This window comes from Somniosus microcephalus, chromosome 2 (assembly GCF_052327205.1).
Source record: "Somniosus microcephalus isolate GS21.2 chromosome 2, FLI_Smic_1.0, whole genome shotgun sequence".
Classification (NCBI taxonomy): domain Eukaryota; kingdom Metazoa; phylum Chordata; class Chondrichthyes; order Squaliformes; family Somniosidae; genus Somniosus; species Somniosus microcephalus.
Window position 1 is genome coordinate 108,436,884 of NC_140988.1, and position 20,397 is coordinate 108,457,280.

Below are 20,397 nucleotides of genomic sequence, written 5' to 3' on the forward strand. Positions count from 1 at the left end.
TGGAGAAATGCATAAAGACACAGCTTATATAGTCAGAGAATCATGTCAGATGTTTACAGGTAACCTTTCCAACTGCCATTTATCACACCTCGGCAGAGAGATAATCACAGCAGTCAAAGGTGTGAATGGTGTCCAAACAGGTCAGTCAGGGAAACATTACATCAAAGAACAATGAGGTGGGGTCACAAGGGGTCAAATATTGCAGATGCTGGGGTCTGTATGAAAAACAAAAAAACAGACAAAAAACATTTTTTTTGGCTGGAAATCACAGCAGGTCCGGCCGCATCTGTGTAGAGAGAACAAGCCAATGTTGACTCAAGTCTGGATGACCCTGCGTCAGGTGGGGTTACATGTAGCGTGACATGAACCCAAGATCTCGGTTGAGGCCGTCCTCATGGGTGCGGAACTTGGCTATCAGTTTCTGCTCAACGATTTTGCGTTGTCGTGTGTCTCGAAGGCCGCCTTGGAGAATGCTTACCCGAAGATCGGAGGCTGAATGTCCTTGACTGCTGAAGTGTTCCCCGACTGGGACAGCAGACAGAGGGATCCGCAGTGCAGCAACCGAAGAAGAAAGAGTCAAATTGGACCCCTCCGGAGGGTCGCTGCCCTAAGCTTGACATGTATGCTCAAGCTGTCAGGAGATGCATCAACGCCAGATTCATCAGCCGCACTCACAAGACAGTCCAGAATGTCACCCGAGCACAACGCAACGCCATCCACGCTCTCAAGACCAACCGTAACATCGTCATCAAACCAGCAGACAAAGGAGGTGCCATCGTCATACAGAACAGAACGGACTATTGCAAAGAAGTATACCGACAACTGGACAACCAGGAACACTACAGACAGTTACCCGCAGATCCGACCAAAGAACACACCCGCCAACTCAACAGACTGATCAAAACCTTCGATCCAGACCTTCAAAGCATCCTACATGCTCTCATCCCATGTACTCCCCGCATGGGAGACTTCTACTGCCTCCCAAAGATACACAAAGCCAACACACCCGGACGTCCTATCGCATCAGGCAACGGAACCCTGTGTGAGAACCTCTCTGGATATGTCGAGGGCATCCTGAAACCCATCGTACAGGGAACCCCCAGCTTCTGTCGCGACACTACAGACTTCTTACAGAAACTCAGCACCCACGGACCAGTTGAACCAGGAACACTCCTCGCCACAATGGACGTCTCGGCACTCTACACCAGTATCCCCCACGATGACGGCATCGCTGCGACAGCCTCAGTACTCAACACCAACAACAGCCAATCTCCAGACGCCATCCTACAACTCATCCGCTTCATCCTTGACCACTATGTCTTCACCTTCGACAACCAGTTCTTTACCCAAACACACGGAACAGCCATGGGGACCAAATTCGCACCCCAATACGCAAACATCTTCATGCACAAGTTCGAGCAAGACTTCTTCGCTGCACAGGATCTCCAACCAACGCTATACACCAGATACATCTACGACATTTTCTTCCTATGGACCCACGGCGAAGAATCACTGAAAAGACTACACGATAACATCAACAAGTTCCATCCCACCATCAAACTCACCATGGACTACTCCTCAGAATCGGTCTCATTCCTGGACACACGAATCTCCATCAAAGACGGACACCTCAGCACTTCACTCTACCGCAAGCCCACGGACAACCTCACGATGCTTCACTTCTCCAGCTTCCACCCTAACCACGTTAAAGAAGCCATCCCCTATGGACAAGCCCTGCGAATACACAGGATCTGCTCAGACGAGGAGGAACGCGATGGACACCTACAGACACTGAAAGATGCCCTTGTAAGAACGGGATATGACGCTCGACTCGTCGATCGACAGTTCCGATGGGCCACAGCGAAAAATCGCATAGACCTCCTCAGAAGACAAACACGGGACACAACCAACAGAGTACCCTTCGTCGTCCAGTACTTCCCCGGAGCGGAGAAACTACGCCATGTTCTTCGCAGCCTTCAACATGTCATCGATGACGACGAACACCTCGCTAAGGCCATCCCCACGCCTCCACTACTCGCTTTCAAACAGCCGCCTAACCTCAAACAGACCATCGTTCGCAGCAAATTACCCAGCTTTCAGGAGAACAGCGACCACGACACCACACAACCCTGCCACAGCAACCTCTGCAAGACATGCCAGATCATCAACACAGATACCATCATCACACGTGAGGACACCACCCACCAGGTACATGGTACATACTCATGTGACTCGGCCAACGTTGTCTACCTCATACGTTGCAGGAAAGGATGCCCCGGAGCATGGTACATCGGCGAGACCATGCAGACACTGCGACAACGGATGAACGGACACCGTGCAACAATCACCAGGCTGGAGTGTTCCCTCCCAGTCGGGGAACACTTCAGCAGTCAAGGACATTCAGCCTCCGATCTTCGGGTAAGCATTCTCCAAGGCGGCCTTCGAGACACACGACAACGCAAAATCGTTGAGCAGAAACTGATAGCCAAGTTCCGCACCCATGAGGACGGCCTCAACCGAGATCTTGGGTTCATGTCACGCTACATGTAACCCCACCTGACGCAGGGTCATCCAGACTCGAGTCGACATTGGCTTGTTCTCTCTACACAGATGCGGCCGGACCTGCTGTGATTTCCAGCCAAAAAAAATGTTTTTTGTCTGTTTTTTTGTTTTTCATACAGACCCCAGCATCTGCAATATTTGACCCCTTGTGACCCCACCTCATTGTTCTTTGATGTAATGTTTCCCTGACTGACCTGTTTGGACACCATTCACACCTTTGACTGCTGTGATTATCTCTCTGCCGAGGTGTGATAAATGGCAGTTGGAAAGGTTACCTGTAAACATCTGACATGATTCTCTGACTATATAAGCTGTGTCTTTATGCATTTCTCCACTTCACCTGAAGAAGGAGCAGCGCTCCGAAAGCTTGTGATTTCAAATAAAGCTGTTGGACTATAACCTGGTGTTCTGTGACTTCTTTCATTTGTCCACCCCAGTCCAACTCCGGCATCTCCACACCATATACAAGGAGCCTAAGGCCTGATTAAAGCAACTGCTGAGGTGACTGAATATCGTCCGTGGCCAATATGGCATCGTACATATTTCAGGCGACCTTGGAACATGGGAAATAGCCCTGCAAAATTGCCCAATTCACATCCAAAAATGGGCAATTTCCCCCCCCCCCCCCACTCCCCCCTCCCCACAGTATATTACATTAGAGAAACTACATGTAAATTGTAGTCTCACATAAAAGGAGTGTTTGGGGCCCAGGACAAAGGTGTGGGAGAAGGTGAATGGATAGGTGTTGCACCTCCTGTGGTTGTAGGAGAGGTCAAACCAAGTTCAGGTTTCTCACTCCAGATCATTATTCACTGACTCCTGCTGGTAAGTGCTCAGGTGTGCATGCCAGACTTGATTGTAATGCTTCTTCCGCCCTTTCCAGAGTTGAATGGTCAGCTGATGCTTAGGACTGTCCATTTTAGTGAGGTAAGGGAGCTTTGCTCCTTCATACAGATCACCATTTCATCCTTCCTATCTGGTTTGGGTGAGAGTTAGTTTTGAAATATGACGATGAGGCCCAGGGGGTTATAATGGCCCAGGCCTCTTGCCAGCCAGTTTGTCAATCATCCTGCCCCTCTCTCCCCCAACCCAACGATGAAATCGGGCCCAAGCTAAAATCTGGACTCAAATTCACATACATAACTAAGGCATTATCAGAGATAAGGGCCCCATAATTTACTGGGGTGGGATTTCCAAGCAGGGGGAAGGAATTCTGGTCGGGAACAGCATGGAGCTTTAACTCCATGGCGGCGTGTTTTTGTCTTAACAGGTTCCCCGCCTGCAAGCCAGTCTAATTGACAGGCTTGGCTCCCTGTTGGGTTGGGAATGCTGCAGGAGAGGCTGCAGCTCAGAAGCAGGTGGGTTTCCTGCTGCTTGGGGTAGAGGTCATGTTGGGGGTGGGGGCGGGGGGAGGCAGTGGGGGCTTGTGGCAGGGGTCAGAGAGAGATCGGGACAGAGATGAGTGGGGGGGGAGGTGTTGGGGAGAGATCAGAGGGAGCGATGGGGGGATCGGGGAGAGGTTGGAGGGGGGTCGGAGAGAGATCGGAGGGAGAAATAGGGGTCGAGGAGAGATCGGAGGGAGAGGTGGGGGTGTCGGGGAGAGATCGGAGAGAGGTCGGAGAGATATTGGAGGGAGAGATCAGGGGGTCGGGGAGAGATCGGAGGGAGAGGTGGGGGAGTCGGGGAGAGATTGGAGAGGGGTCAGAGAGATATTGGAGGGAGAGGTGGGGGATCGAGGAGAGATCGGAGGGAGAGGTGAGGGGGTCGGAGAGAGGTCGGAGGGAGAGGTGAGGGGGTCGGGGAGAGATTGGAGGGAGAGGTGAGGGGGTCGGGGAGAAATCGGAGGGAGAGGTGGGGGAGTCGGGGAGAGATTGGAGAGGGGTCAGAGAGATATTGGAGGGAGAGGTGGGGGATCGAGGAGAGATCGGAGGGAGAGGTGAGGGGGTCGGAGAGAGGTCGGAGGGAGAGGTGAGGGGGTCGGGGAGAGATTGGAGGGAGAGATCAGGGGGTCGGGGAGAGATCGGAGGGAGAGGTGGGGGAGTCGGGGAGAGATTGGAGAGAGGTCAGAGAGATATTGGAGGGAGAGGTGAGGGGGTCGGAGAGAGGTCGGAGGGAGAGGTGAGGGGGTCGGGGATAGATTGGAGGGAGAGATCAGGGGGTCGGGGAGAGATCGGAGGGAGAGGTGGGGGAGTTGGGGAGAGATTGGAGAGGGGTCAGAGAGATATTGGAGGGAGAGGTGAGGGGGTCAGAGAGGTCGGAGGGAGAGGCGAGGGGTCGGGGAGAGATTGGAGGGAGAGGTGAGGGGGTCGGGGAGAGATTGGAGGGAGAGGTGGGGGGTCGGAGAGAGATCGGCGAGAGGTTGGAGAGATATTGGAGGGAGAGGTGGGGGATCAGGGGAGAATCAATGATCGGGGGCTGGTGGTCGGTGATCACGAGGTGGGTACAATCACTGGGGAGGTTACCAGGTTTGCTTGGTGGGCCGGGGGTGGGGGAAGCACTCCTGCTCCTCCTGGCCCACAAGCAATTCTGGAAAAGCACTTACCTGTTCCATGCAGCAGCCCTCGTCTCCCTTTAGATGTCGGGTTTCTTGAGGCCCAGGAACCCTGACCTGCCAATGTTAAGTCTGAAACACAGATAAAATCTTAGGCACGCAGACTCATTAAAAGATTTAAATGAGCGACCCGCCTCCTGAGAGTGGGTTGGTTGCCCGCCCCCAATCCTGCCTCTGTTAAAACCAGAAATGGGCGGATTCGAGGCGGGTTGGGTGTGGGTTTGTGATTTTTACATTTTAACTTCCCATCTGACCCAAATCAACCTGTTTCTGGGGCTTAAAATTACTCCCAAGAACATTATCAATATTAATCTTTGCAAAGAGCAGTGATAATTCTCACTGTACTCAAATGCCAAAGAAATAGGTCAAGGATAAATGGATTTACCTAATTATTGAAACCTGTCATGTTCAAGCAGCTAATCCATCACAAACTGTTCCAAATTATTGTGTTACAAAGTTCAATCAGAGGCAAATTAATAACTTAGATTACAGCAGGAAGAATATAACCATGGAAAGGAAGCAATGACAACATTAATGCAATGATATGGAAAATTATACAGATATTTGCCTTAATGACACTTAGCAGCAGTCCTTTATTTCAGAAAGAATCATTAATTATATTAAATCATATAGGTCAGGGACGGGGAACTGCAGACATGTATATGGGCCCCAGTATGTTCAAGGCACTAAATAGCAAAGCCTGAAATGTACCTATGAGCTTCCCAACAGTAAAGGGCTCCAATTATCTTTGTGATTTATCGTCTGACTGTATAACTTATACAACATTTTGTTCTGCTTCTGATCTGAACGATAACTATCAGAGTATCAGCATGGGGTGGCTGCAGATGTGTAGGGGGGCATCTTTTAACTGGTTTAAGGTAATTTACCTGGTCAGGCAGCCTGCTGCTACACTGTAAACCAATTTCCAATAAACCAATTTTCAAACAGCAGTTTCAAATCGCTACCCCACCTTCCAGTTCTGACTGAAGGACTTATAATTAATGATATTAAAACGGACACGTGGTTTGGATGAGAGAAAAAAAATCAAGTTTTATTAACTAAATTAACTACAATCAAATTATAAACTATACCACACGAACACAGTAATTACAGTAAAATTGCTTAAATGGGGGAATGCAGACGGTAAAAACGAGGGATTAAATGGCTACAATGTTAATTAAACAATCTTAGCAATATCCCCTTAATTCACCATCCCCTAACTCCTTACTAGGTTGCTTTGCTGAGGAGTCAGAAACTCTGCTCACATGTGGCCCAGCGAAGTGAGAGAGAGAGAGAGAGAGAGAGAAGCTCACCTGTGGTCCCAGGAAGTAAAGAGAGAGTGATAGCTTCTCAGGAGCTATCTTATATACCTGGTGAGCCCCCTGCTGTTTGCCTGTCTGGAAAATTCACGCCCAAAAAGTTCCAATACACAAAAGAAACGCTGTGATTGGCTAATTCAAAGTAGTTGGAATGGGTTAATGTGTCTGCACTGTGGGGCCGAAATGTGCCCGCCCACATCCGGAGCTCACCTGGGCTAAAACAAAAGGGAATGCAACTGCCCTGTTGTCCAGAATGATGGGTGATTTAAACCCATTCAATGCTTAAACTGTTCCCATTCGTTCCATGGTTTCAGTTTCTCATTGTCTGTGAGTGCTTTGAATGGCTGTGTAAACAGAAGCAGTTTCGAATCGACTGTCCTGCTGTTGGTCTCAAGTGGGCTAATCTCTTAAGTAAATAAGCAACTTCAAGTGCTTCGAAGGGAACCTCCCTTTGATTGGCAGGTCTTCGACTGCCACTGTATCCTCCCACTTTTTCACACAGACAACTCGAGCTGCTTTTTAAGCCCCAGTATCTTGGCCAATGCTTTCTGTGGCCATTTTAAAACCTTTTTTGTGATTGCCCAAACTCCAGGGAATGATTTTATTAATAAAAGTACTGTCTTAAGGTGTGTGAATATTTTCCACAGAGCTCCACGACTCCCGTGTTGTCCATGTTCTTTCCATCTCAGAGCAGTCTTTTGTGGTTCTAGGCACATTTTAAAACGTTGTAGACAAGTCACATCACCCAATTCTTCGTCAACGATGTGGACCAATATTTTCAATCTCCAGGGAAAAATAGGGTAATTTTGCGAAACCCCTACATTCCACCCTTTTGATACTCCCTTCTTGATTGAAGTATCGACTCGAAGGAGTGAGCAAAATTTTCAGACCCCCTCACAAACAACCATCCCCTGTATTTATCTAATAGCTATCTGCCACTGATCCCCTGAACCGACTTTTCCCCTAAAATTCGAGAAAGCCTTGGTACGGTAGGCATCTTACAGATACATCTGTTTACAATAAGGGGTCTCATACCCCTACACGCTTGTAAAATTACACTGCAATCAAAATTTACAATCACTTTCTACATTATAACTTATTATAAAATGTTGCAATCTTAGTTACACAATGTAATCAAAATGATCCCAAGCACGGAGAGGGTCCTACGCCTCTGCTCAACTTGGAGTTGTCACAAAATGATCCCAAGCACGGAGAGGATCCTACGCCTCTGCTCAACTTGGGGTTGTAACACAAAATACAAAAAAACTTGAACAACATGCTTAAACAAACCCCGACCATCATGTGCCAATGATGGGTCGCAAAAATTCGAGTGGGTATTGCTCCTCCCACCCGGGCAGTAAATGTACCTTCCACCCCCCTTTGATTGTCTTAAACCTTAAAACATACAGAATGGATTTACAGACCAACCTGCACCACCAGCCCCAAGCCGTTCCCTTGTCCCTTTGTGGAGGTGGGGTACCCCTCATGTTTAAGATTACCTTGGCACAGACCGAGACGGGGGAGTATGGGACCGTGACTCCCAGTCCCTCCCCCTCCCGTCTTCCCTTGACTGGCTGCAGAAAATGATGGGTGCCTGTGTGGCAGCTCTCCCTGGCCCCACACTGAAACTTGGATCCCAGATCCGGCCACCCACTCATCCTTCCCAGCCACACTTACCCTCACCTTGCCCATGGGCCCCGGGTGAGTTCCTCCCTCCCCTGACCGCACCCACGTGACTCTTGGGCCTCCCCCTCCCTTTTACAATCTTTCCCGGGCCATCACCACCCTCCCCTGGGGAACACGTCCCTTTGTGGCAAGGCGCCCGCGCTTCCCCACCATGACTCCTCAACAGCGAGGTCTCCCGCAAATGAACTTCGGTCAGGATAGTGCTGGGTTGGGGGCCGTGCCCCACCCAACTGGGGCCATCTCTTCCGCGTAGGAGGAGTAGGCAAGTTCCTCTGGACCCTGTCCGGTTTCTCCCGAAGGCCGCTGCGGGTTTCCCTCTGGATTCGTCCAGTGGCGAGGTGATCCCCAACATTCTGTATCCATATCTTCATTCGATGCCCAGCTCGGGCTGAGCGAACAGGGCTGCTTCATGGTCCAATCTCCTGCAAAACTTAAAAGGACATGCAGCCAGGTCTTACTGACCTGCTGCCTTAGGTGGAGACATGGTCGGGTCCCTCGACCTCGGACCAAAATACAAACATTTGGCACACTTATAAACTTAAACTTTACTTAAACTCAAAACATTTGAAACATTGTAAACTTAAAATACAAACCTTAAAAGCAAGCTATATACACACACATAGCTATAATACAAATGCCGCCCGTCTCTGGACGGCCAGGCTAATCTCTGGCACGGTCGCAGATTACTGCTGGCTGCAGCGAAACTGGACTGCCTCCTGTCTCTGGTCCCCCGCAGCTTATGGCTGTTGAATGGGGACCCCTGCCCTTAGCCTTCTCCCCGGTTTGGGAGATTGCTCTTTGTGGCAGGTACCCTGGTGACCACCTTTTCTTGGGCTTACGGGCCCGCTGAGACCTTCTGAGGGGCGTCTCAGTGGGGGAAACTTTGGCTGGCGGACTCTGAGCCAGGGTCACAGCCCTAGCTGGCTGGGAACCTTCTCCCCCATGTCCAAAACCTGTTACCAGCTCCCCTGCAAGAGGAATTGCTATCCCTGCCTCCCCAGGGTCCCACATCATGGGGGGAACCATTCTAGAGGCTGGCTGCGAAGCTGGTCCCTTTAAACAGGCGACTGCGCCTGCGCAAATCTCCTCCCCTGAGTCCTGCGGCAGAGTCTGTGAAGCCTCTGTCTTTAAACAGGCAGGTGCGCCTGTGTGGAAAAACTGAGGACGAGCCGCTGTGGTCCCGCAGGCAACTGCGCCTGCGCAAACCTCCTCCTCGGAGTCCCACGGCAGAGGCTGTGAAGCCTTTGTATTCACACAGGCAGCCGCGGCTGCGCAAACCTCCTCCCCCTGGTCCCACAGCAGAGGCTGTGAAGCCTCTGGCTTCAAACAGGCGTTTGCGCCTGCGCAGGAAAACAGGAGAGGGGCCGCTGGGGTCCCGCAGGTGACTGCGCCTGCATGAACATCTTTACAGGGTTGGGGAACTGCTACACTAGCGCAGGCAACCGTGCCTGCGCATTTGGTCTCTTTAAAAAAGGTTGGAATAACCGCTGGGTCTTCCAAGCAGGCTTCTGCGCCTGCGCGTCTATTCTGGGAAGCGGGGATCTTTAAACGGCCGACTGCGCCTGCGTGCTCAGCCTCAAACTGAGCAAAAGCCGCTGGGGGTTCCGGGTCCGTGACTGCGCCTGTGCGAACCCGGTATTGAGAAACTTCTCCACTTGGGCGCGCGGCTGTGCCTGCGCGAGCCTCCTGTTGGCAAGACTCTCCCCTCAGGCGCGCGACCGCGCCTGCGTGGGAAAACTGAGGAGGATCCGCTGGGGGTACGGGCTGGGGAACCGCACCTGCGCGAGCAGTTTCAGTGGATGGAGTGGCAGCAGCCTGCAGATTTCTGATCCCAGGCTGCTGTTTCTCTGTTCCTAAGCCACCTAACCATTTCAAATTTGAACTTTGTGCAAAACTAGGGTCCCACTGGGGTAGGGAAGTGTCCCAATTTGTGGGCTGGACAACTTTTCCCTTGGAACAAGCCACAGTGCCTGTCTTTACAGTCTGTGGACTTGCACTTGACTTGTACAATTTTTCTGAATTTCTCTGTGTCCCATCCCTGCCTGTAATCACTGCCACTGGCCTGGACCCATATGGGTCCCAGAAAGTGCCTGCACGTGCACCCTTCTTGGCCAGCATACCGGTCAGTCATTGTGGGGAGGCAGAGGTGGGCGAGGGGGGTGCAGCACCGCTGATGGCTGCTACCTTTCCCTGGTTGGTCAGGAGAGACCGCATTACCTCCAGTAGCGACTCGACTGAGGCGGGGAAATTCCTGTCTCTGCCCTTTGGATTGGAGCTGTGGGATTCTTTCCCTTGCTATCCTTCCAGGGATTCTTACAGTCTTTTCTCCAGTGACTGTCTTTCCCACACCCATAGCAATTTACCCTAGCCTGGGAGGGACTGTTCCCCTCCTGGTGCCACTCTTTCTTATACTGAGCCCCAGGTTTAACCTCGTGGACTTTACCCTTTTGCTGGGGGCTCTCACTATTCCTCCCATTCCTAAATGCTACCGTGAGCTGCCGGATTACAGTCTCTTCGGTTGCTAGGGGGTCTTGGGAGTCAAACCAGGTATCAGCTTTTACCTTTATTTGGGGCAGGCAATTGGACACCAGGCAACGAAGCCATTGGGTCTGCTGCCGCTGGTTCAGTCGTGCCCTATCTTGTCCCCCTGCACAGGCACGATTGTAGACTGGTCACAGCCTGTCTGTAAATGCCTGTGGGGTCTCCCCTTCCTTCTGCAGGGTTCTCCCTACGCGATCAAATGGATTGCCGTCGTTCGCACCCATGGCTTCCAGTATTTCCTCCTTCAGGTCCTCAAAACCCTTCTCTCCTCTCTTGGCCTCATCCGAAAGGGTCTGATAGAGCTTGCTATCCACAGAGAAAAGCAACATTCTGGCTTTCTCTTCATCATCACAGCCGTTAACACTGGCTGCCTGGTCTACTTGTTGGAAGTGCAGTGAGGGGTCTCACTTTTCAGAGAGCATGGGAATATGTTTCACCATACCCCTGAGCTGAGGGGTATCATAAGGGACCAGATAGGTATTCTGAACAGCCCCTGGGTCATTATTGTTCACGGGCTGACCGTACGTTCGTTGTCTGAGGGGGTACATTGGTCCTGGTCCCCGCCTGCCTAGCGGGACCTGCTGGCGTTCTCCTACCACCCCATTGTCCACCCCGTCTTGCCGCCAGGGCCCCTGGAGACTCGGGGCTGTGGGCTGCAGTCTTGGGATCTCTAATTCCCTAGCCAGCCTTTCCCTGGGTGTTGCCTGTGGGGCGGTTTGATTTGGGCTGCCAGTAAAATCCGGCTGACCTGCCTTCGGGCTGATCAGGCAAATCATTCCCCTTGCTACCTTTAAAGCCACATTAAGGATTCCTATCTCTGCCTTACAGGGGCCATGATCTGTTTCACTAAATCGGGCATTCTCTTCCTGCAGTCTCATCTCACTTTCCCTGGCCTCAGTGACTTCCTGCACCGGGTGCTCTATAAATGCCTGGCATTTTTCAAACTGGGACTCCCGATTCTTGGCCTCCTTAACCTCCTCCTGCTCCCTCATCTCATCCTTCCTAAACCAGCCACCTATACCCCGATAGGTCAGCCTACACACTGCCGCTAAAATTCGCAGGGCTACCCACATTTTTTACAATACAATACAAATCGCTTTATTGGCATGATAAGGTACATCTTATGTTGCCAAAGCATCAAAATACATTTATGGTTGAACACATAAACGCGGTTCCATTCATACAGTGTATAAACAGGTATATCCCTGAGTTTATAACTATACATTCACCTTGTTTATATATACTCTTGTCTTAGTTTACTGGTTGTCCCTCTCTCTCTCAACTGCAAACAAGAGAAACAAGAGCTGGTACTTTCTCCAGATCCAAACCACTCATCAAATCATAAACGGCTTCCAGTCCTGCTGCGGTCGCCATTTTGTAGGGGGGCATTTTTTAACTGGTTTAAGGTAATTTACCTGGTCAGGCAGCCTGCTGCTACACTGTAAACCAATTTCCAATAAACCAATTTTCAAACAGCAGTTTCGAATCGCTACCCCACCTTCCAGTTCTGACTGAAGGTCTTATAATTAATGATATTAAAATGGACACGTGGTTTGGATGAGAGAAAAAAAATCAAGTTTTATTAACTAAATGAACTACAATCAAATTATAAACTATACCACATGAACGCAGTAATTACAGTAAAATTGCTTAAATGGGGGAATGCAGACGGTAAAAACGAGGGATTAAATGGCTACAATGTTAATTAAACAATCTTAGCAATATCCCCTTAATTCACCATCCCCTAACTCCTTACTAGGTTGCTTTGCTGAGGAGTCAGAAACTCTGCTCACATGTGGTCCAGCGAAGTGAGAGAGAGAGAGAGAGAGAGAGAAGCTCACCTGTGGTCCCAGGAAGTAAAGAGAGAGCGATAGCTTCTCAGGAGCTATCTTATATACCTGGTGAGCCCCCTGCTGTTTGCCTGTCTGGAAAATTCACACCCAAAAAGTTCCAATACATAAAAGAAACACTGTGATTGGCTAATTCAAAGTGGTTGGAATGGGTTAATGTGTCTGCACTGTGGGGCCAAAATGTGCCCGCCCACATCCGGAGCTCACCTGGGCTAAAACAAAAGGGAATGCAACTGCCCTGTTGTCCAGAACGATGGGTGATTTAAACCCATTCAATGCTTAAACTGTTCCCATTCAAAATCTGTTCCATGGTTTCAGTTTCTCATTGTCTGTGAGTGCTTTGAATGGCTGTGTAAACAGAAGCAGTTTCGAATCGACTGTCCTGCGGTTGGTCTCAAGTGAGCTAATCTCTTAAGTAAATAAGCAACTTCAAGTGCTTCGAAGGGAACCTCCCTTTGATTGGCAGGTCTTTGACTGCCACTGTATCCACCCTATTTTTCACACAGACAACTCGAGCTGCTTTTTAAGCCCCAGTGTCTTGGCCAATGCTTTCTGTGGCCATTTTAAAACCTTTTTTGGTGATTGCCCAAACTCCAGGGAACGATTTTATTAATAAAAAAGGACTGTCTTAAGGTGTGTGAATATTTTCCACAGAGCTCCACGACTCCCATGTTGTCCATGTTCTTTCCCTCTCAGAGCAGTCTTTTGCGGTTCTAGGCACATTTTAAAACATTGTAGACAAGTCACATCACCCAATTCTTCGTCCACGATGTGGACCAATATTTTCAATCTTCAGGGAAAATTAGGGTAATTTTGCGAAACCCCTACAGATGGACAGGAGCCAATTATAGTTGACATGAGATATCACAGGCACAAGACAACTGTGGCTGGTAAACTACAGGAAAAGTATCCTCTTCTCACATTACAGGCATGTAATTTGTAAACATGGAGGGAAATAAAGGGGGAGAAATTTGGTTGCTTAGAGCCTCCCGTTAGCGCTGGGGGGGCGCTAATGGGGCGCCAAGTGGTTAGTGACCGGGCGCAGTGAATGTAGTTACGCCCGCAACATTAACTTACGGTTTAGCGCTGGCACTACCTCTTAATGCCTGGGCCTCGAGCGCCTTGCAGACCATGACGTCAACAAGCGCACAGCACCCCATTACTGCCCCGGATGTGAAATTGGCTCCGCCCCCTGCTGTATCACCGGCCATGAACAATGGCAGGAAGAGGAGGCATTGTCAACTCGGCTGGCCGCTTGGGGAGCGCTATTTAAAGGGAAGGGTTTTCAGGTAGGCCAACCGTTAATATTTCCACCAGCTGAAAGTTACTGCTCGCTTCATTGCTACAAGATGTCCAAGCCCTCCACTTTGTAGAGTGTTTGGGGCTGTAATGGCAGTTGCGCAGGTTGGCTTGCAACACAGAACTGCTGACAAGTGGGTTGTGAAGCATCACTGGCCCTTCCCTTTAAGCGAGGGAAGCAGCCTCTGATGCCATTAGCGATGCGCTATAAATTGTTCAACGTCTGCTGCTACCACCCTGCTCCTGGACTTTAGCACCCTAGGAGAAGTGGTTAGCGCTTGATTGAGCGCTCCACTTCCCTCTTGGTATGCTTAAGCTGAATTTCCCGGCAGGAGAGAATCATTAGCGCCTGGCGCTACTTTTCCTACTTTTCAAAAGTTAGCGCCCCAATGGGGGCGATACCCAATTTCTAGCCCTAAAATGAAAGTATCTTCTAGACAGACAGATAGATAGATAGATGTCAGATAATGGTGTAAATTTCATTGACATGCAGGCCTAGAAATTTGATTAAGCCCAAAAACAGGTGGTGTCACCACGGGCCAAGGTTAATGGCCGCCTGCAATAACAGCGCAGGCAGCACTGGTATTTTGGTGCTGCCTGCTGATTTAAATAAGCGCAGCACAGAACCACCTGTGCAATGCGCTCTTTCCGGCAGTAAGATCAGCAGGAAGCTGAAGGTCGGGTCTAAAGGCTCTGTGCGGTGTTCCAAGGAAATTGCGATTTCCTAAAGTGATCCGGTATGCTTCTGGTTGTTTCTCGGTTGACAGAGAGGGTATGCAAGTAAATAAAAGCGTAAAAATAGACTAATATGTCATATTTTAAAGAATGCAACCATTATTTCTGATTCTACTCCTTAGAAAACAAATAAAAGCAACCCATTCTTTTAATATACATACATAGTGAATAAGATTTGTTATTACGGAGGTTTTTCACTGGAAGGCTTAAGGCTAAAGGAATCAAGGAATATGGGGAGAAGGCAGGGACAGGGTACTGAGTTTGGATGATCAGCCATGATCTCATTGAATGGCGGAACAGGCTCGAGGGGCCGAATGGCCTACTCCTGCTCCTATCTTCTATGTTTCTATGGAAGTCTTTTTAGGAGTATATCTCTCTAGAAAGTACCCAGATAAGCATTTTGAAAGGGCAATAGTATACTGGAATTGGGAGGTTTGTTTGCTATAGTGGACATCAGAGCCGGCATAGGTGATCCATGATTCCTCCCTGAATAGACCACGAGATGTGAAAAGTTTACTGGATACCCTGAACACCTGAATATCGATACCAGTAAATGCAGATGTACAAATTCCTTCAGAAACAGGAAAAAGTCATTAGGTCTCCTTTCATTGAAAAAGTAACAAGCTCACACCCCTTACTTCAGAGGAAGAGGATGCATATTCAATATGGACATTTGGAACAATAACTGTAAACATTTACAAAGCCCAAATATGAGTTAATTTCCAGTTTACTGATACAACTGCAAGCGACAGTAATGGATCAGGCCTTTAGATGCAGTACAAGTCCCCCAGACTATTTGTAACTACATGCTGTGCTGTATACATGACTTGCCAGAACTCACTTACCTTCTCTGGTTGAGTGCTGGCATCTAATATGCATAGAATGGGCCTTGAATCTGCTGATGTGTTTCTGCAGCAATCACCATGAGCCATCTCACCAGACTGGACATACTCTGCAGAATTATTGAAGACTTTGGCGGAGATCTCTGCCGCTTTCTCCCAGCTGTACGCGCTGGCAATGCTGCACGCAGGGACGTGCTTTGGAGAGGCCGGTAAGAGGAGCAGCAACGTCCAAAATTGCTGAGCATGCATGAATTTGGCGTTGCGCACCAATTGACATTACGCTCCTGGTCATTAAAATATCTGCAGCAAGCACAGGCAACGGCAATGCTGCCGACCTGTCCAACCAATAAGGCGGACACAGCATTCTGTGCCGGAAGTGGGCGGAAGTGAGCCGGCAGCCATTTTTTTCTTCAAAACCGGCCTTAACAGTCTGCGCTAAAGGTACCAATTTGTAGACCACAATGTCTTAAGCTGAGTTGTGTCAGTATGGCATATCCTACAATGGTTCGTAAGTTAATGGCTCGTATTTTGCAGTGGGTAATGACGGCAAACAACCGTTCTGGCCCTGAGCAACTAATTTTTATATTGTGGAATGTCAAATTTCTCCATTATGATTTTTTTTTAAAGTTTGTTCATGGTTTTTCAACTTCTACCTTAACCCCATGTGTATGTCCCAATCTTCATTTCACTTTCTGTAACATTTTTAAAAAGTGCAGATAATTAGTGCTTTTCATTTCCTGTTTTGCTGTCTGTGAAAATTCCTCAATGTGATTGGCTGCTTAGATAGCTTGATGACATCACTGCTGCACTATGCTAGGAATCCCCTATTCACAGCACTACAGTCAATTACACGTTGAGAAGCCCTAAGTTTTCACCACAGAGATCTCTGTGGGAAGCTTTCTTCGAGGTCAGCAGCAATCACTGTCACATCACTGCTGAGCGCAAATTATGGGCCAATGGGGCTGAATTTATTCAGCCATTCTGGCAAACACCCGCTGTAAGTTTGGCAGGAGACTGGCCACCGATGTGACAGAGGTGGGGCCAGAGGTGTGGGCTTCCTATACTGGGAGTTTCTGCTGCTCTGACCTATATGGGGCCCAGCACATCTCTGGAGGCTGGTATGCCCAGTTAGATGAGCTGCACTGGGTGAGGGTAAGGAAGTGACCTCGGTCCGCGAAGAGGAAGAAAATCTTGAGGAACAGATGGGAGAACAAAAGATTTCTCTGTGGGTGGGTTGGGGGAGTGCGGGGTCATGAACATCATTTGATGTTGTGTCCTCATAGATTGTAAATAACGAGAAAATTGTTACCTTGTTCCAGTAATCTATAAATGCTTCATACCCATTGTGTTGAGTGTAATTTGTCCTGAGCACTCAGCAGGGGATCTATCAGGTCTTCCAGAATACTGCGAGGTAGTCAGGTAGCAAAAACTGCAACAAGATTGGAATGCAGGAGAGTGTTGTCAGAAACCCGGCTTGATTAAGTCAGGCCAGATAACATGCTGAGTCAACACGCAGGTTCAAATACTAATCAAAGGAGCTGGATGCTGGAAATCCAAAATAACAACAGAAAACGCTGGAAAATCTCAGCAGGCCAGGGCAGCATCCGTGGAGAGAGAAACAGAGTCAATGTTTCAGGTCGATGACCTTTCGTCAGAACTGGAAAAAAGCAGGAAATGGAAAGCAGGTTTGGGGGCTGGGAAAAGGGGAAGGGGATGAAAGAACAAAAGGGAAGGTCAGTGATAGGATAGAAAGCAGGAGAGATTAAGAGACATTGAGAGACATTAAGAGATATTCAAGGTGAGAGGAGGTGGTAATAGGACAGGTTACATTCACTAAGCCCACTGACTCCCACAGCTACCTGGACTACACTTCCTCCCACCCCGCCTCCTGTAAGGACTCTATTCCATTCTCCCAGTTTCTCCGTCTCCGCCGCATCTGCTCTGACGATGCCACCTTCCATACCAGTGCTTCCGACATGTCTTCCTTTTTCCTCAACCGAGGATTCCCCTCTACTGTGGTTGACACGGCCCTCGACCGTGTTCGTTCTATCTCCCGCACTTCTGCCCTCACCCCTGCCCCTCCCTCCCGGAACCACAATAGAGTTCCCCTTGTCCTCACCTTTCACCCCAGCAGCCTCCACATTCAACGGATCATCCTCCGCCATTTCCGCCACCTCCATCGTGATCCCACCACCAAACGCATCTTCCCCTCACCTCCCCTTTCAGCATTCCATAGCGACTGCTCCCTTCACGACACCCTGGTCCACTCCTCAACCACCCCCAGCACCCCTTCCCCTTCGCCCGGCTCCTTCCCGTGCAAGCGCAGGAGATGCAACACATGCCCTTATACCTACCCCCTTCCCACTGTCCAGGGCCCCAAACACCCCTTCCAGGTGAAACAGTGATTTATTTGTACTTCTTGCAATTTAGTATACTGTATTCACTGCTCACAATGTGGTCTCCTCTACATTGGGGAGACCAAACGCAGGTTGGGTGACCGCTTTGCGGAACACCTCCATTTAGTCCATAAGGGGGACCCCGAGCTCCCGGTAGCCTGTCACTTTAATTCACCGCTCCATTCTCACTCAGACCCCACCGTCCTCGGCCTTTTGCACTGTTCCACGGAAGCTCAGCATAAGCTCGAGGAACAGCACATCTTTCAATTAGGCACTCTACAGCCCTCTGGACTCAACATAGAGTTCAACAATTTCAGATCATAACCTCGGCCCCTATCACATATATATATTTTCTTTTTTTTATCCACAATTTTTGTTTGGCCCACTTTTTTCTTCTTCCCGCCCACATGGCAGCTGTCCTTCATTCTGCCAGTGCAATTCACACCCCATCTAGAGCCATCCTTTGTTCCTTAACCTGTCCTATTACCACCTCTTCTCGCCTTGAATATCTCTTTAATGTCTCTCAATGTCTCTTAATCTCTCCTGCTTTCTATCCTATCACTGACCTTCCCTTTTGTTCTTTCATCCCCTCCCCCTTTCCCAGCCCCTAAACCTGCTTTCCATTTCCTGCTTTTTTCCAGTTCTGACAAAAGGTCATCGACCTGAAACATTGACTCTGTTTCTCTCTCCATGGATGCTGCCCTGGCCTGCTGAGTTTTTCTAGCATTTTCTGTTGTTACTCAGGAAGGATATATTGGCCTTCGAAGGGGTACAGCGCAGATTCAAAAAGAAAGAAAGACTTGCATTTATATAGAGCCTTTCACAACCTCAGGACATCCCAAGGTGCTGTACAGCCGCTGAAGTACTTTTGAAGTGTAGTCACTGTTGCAATGCAGGAAACGTGGCAGCCAATTTGCATACAGCAAGCTCCCATAAACAGCAATGTGATAATGATCAGCTAATCTGTTTTTTAGTGATTTTGATTGAGGGAGAGATATTGGCCAAGACACCAGGGCGAAATCCCCTGTTCTTCTTCGAAATAGTGGCATGGGATCTTTTACATCCACCTGAGAGAGCAGACATATAACGTCTCCTCTGAATTATACCTTCTTCTTTTGTATGGTAGTAGCAAAGCAAATCAAATGTCAATATCTAAGTCAGATATCCAGGCCAAAGCTTCCGGTGTAACAACGTGGCTATCTTGTCGGCTGCCTGTGAATTTCCTCTGAGGGCAGTGCTCAATGATATGCTCCAGGGTCTGATCAGGAGCTCCACAGTCGCATGATGGGGATGCTTTAATCTTCCATCTATGGAGAAGGTGGCAGCATCTACCATGACTGTTTCTGAGGTGGTTGAAGGTTGTCCACTGTTTGCGAGGAAGGTTTGATCCTTCAGGTTGTACTGGGGGGTCCTCGATAAGGAATCCTTTCAATATGTCACAGATCTTTCAAGCATTTCGCTATCGGTCATCAAGGCTGAAGGGAGATCGCTGAAGGGCTTCGGCGAAGGTCTAAAATGGCCTTCTAGATTTGAGACACATTGGTGGTAGGTTGTTCAAGTCCGCCTGGATCGGCATGTCTTTGCTGCTGTAGTGATTGTATTCTTTGGAGACTGCATATTCACGGCATAGGTGTGGTGGTGCGATGTTTGCAAGCATGGGCAGCCAAGTTGGTGTCGATGAAAGTGTACCGGTGATAATTCTCATAGTAGAATTCAGCTGGACATCAACGGATTTGACATGCGGCCTCAATAGCTATGCCGGAGAGCAGTGCTCCACTGTAGAGTACACCAGGGCGACTGCTGCTGTATGGAGGGTTTGAGCGTCTGCTCCCCCATGTGGATCCGGCGAGTTTCTGGATCAAGTTGACCCTAATCTTTAGTTTCTTCCCAAGGTTCTGGAGATGCTGTCTATGACCAGGTGCGATAAAGTGTGATTCCTAAATAGGAGTTTCTGTTGGCGTGGTTTACCTCTGCACTGCAAAAGGAGACTTTCAAAGCTTGGTTTGCTTGATGGGTGTTGAGGTGGAATGTCGAGCTGATGGTCTTTTGCAGGTTTGGCTGAAGTCGCCATCAACGAATGTAAGCCTCCATCCTCTGTAAATCACTGGTCAGGGTCTCCTCAGTGATGGACAGATTCATGTTTTGCGTGGCCAAGGCAATGTCATCAGTGTATACGAACTTGCAGGACTCTGTTTCGGGCAGGTCACTGGTGTAAACGTTGAATTATATGGGTGCCAGGACAGAACCCTGTGGGAGTCTGTTGTTCAGTGTCCTATATCTGCTCTTCTGGGTGTCAGTGTACACACGGAAGCATCGGTTGCTAAGCATGGAGTTGAGAAGATGGACCATTGTTCTGCAGGGTAAAATGGTGGAGAGTTTGAAAAGCAGTCCATGCTTCCATACTGTGTCATATGCCACTGAAAGGCCCACAAGTGCTACGGCAGTCTTGAGCTGGCACTGGAAGCCTGCTTCGATGTGCGTTGTTAAAGCTACCACTTGGTCGCAGCAGTTATGGTCGCTCCAGAAGCCCACTTGCTCCTTAGGAATGGTTGGCTCGATGATGGGGGCTAGTCTGTGGAGTAGTAGCCTCTCCAGCACTTTATAACAAGTGCAAAG

General features: G+C 49.1%; 1 protein-coding gene across 2 annotated transcripts in view; it reads left to right on the forward strand.

Annotated features, from left to right (window-relative positions):
* Nucleotides 1-20,397, forward strand: part of slc2a9l2 (solute carrier family 2 member 9, like 2) — an 836,356-nt gene that overhangs the window by 478,989 nt on the left and 336,970 nt on the right. The window lies entirely within an intron of this gene.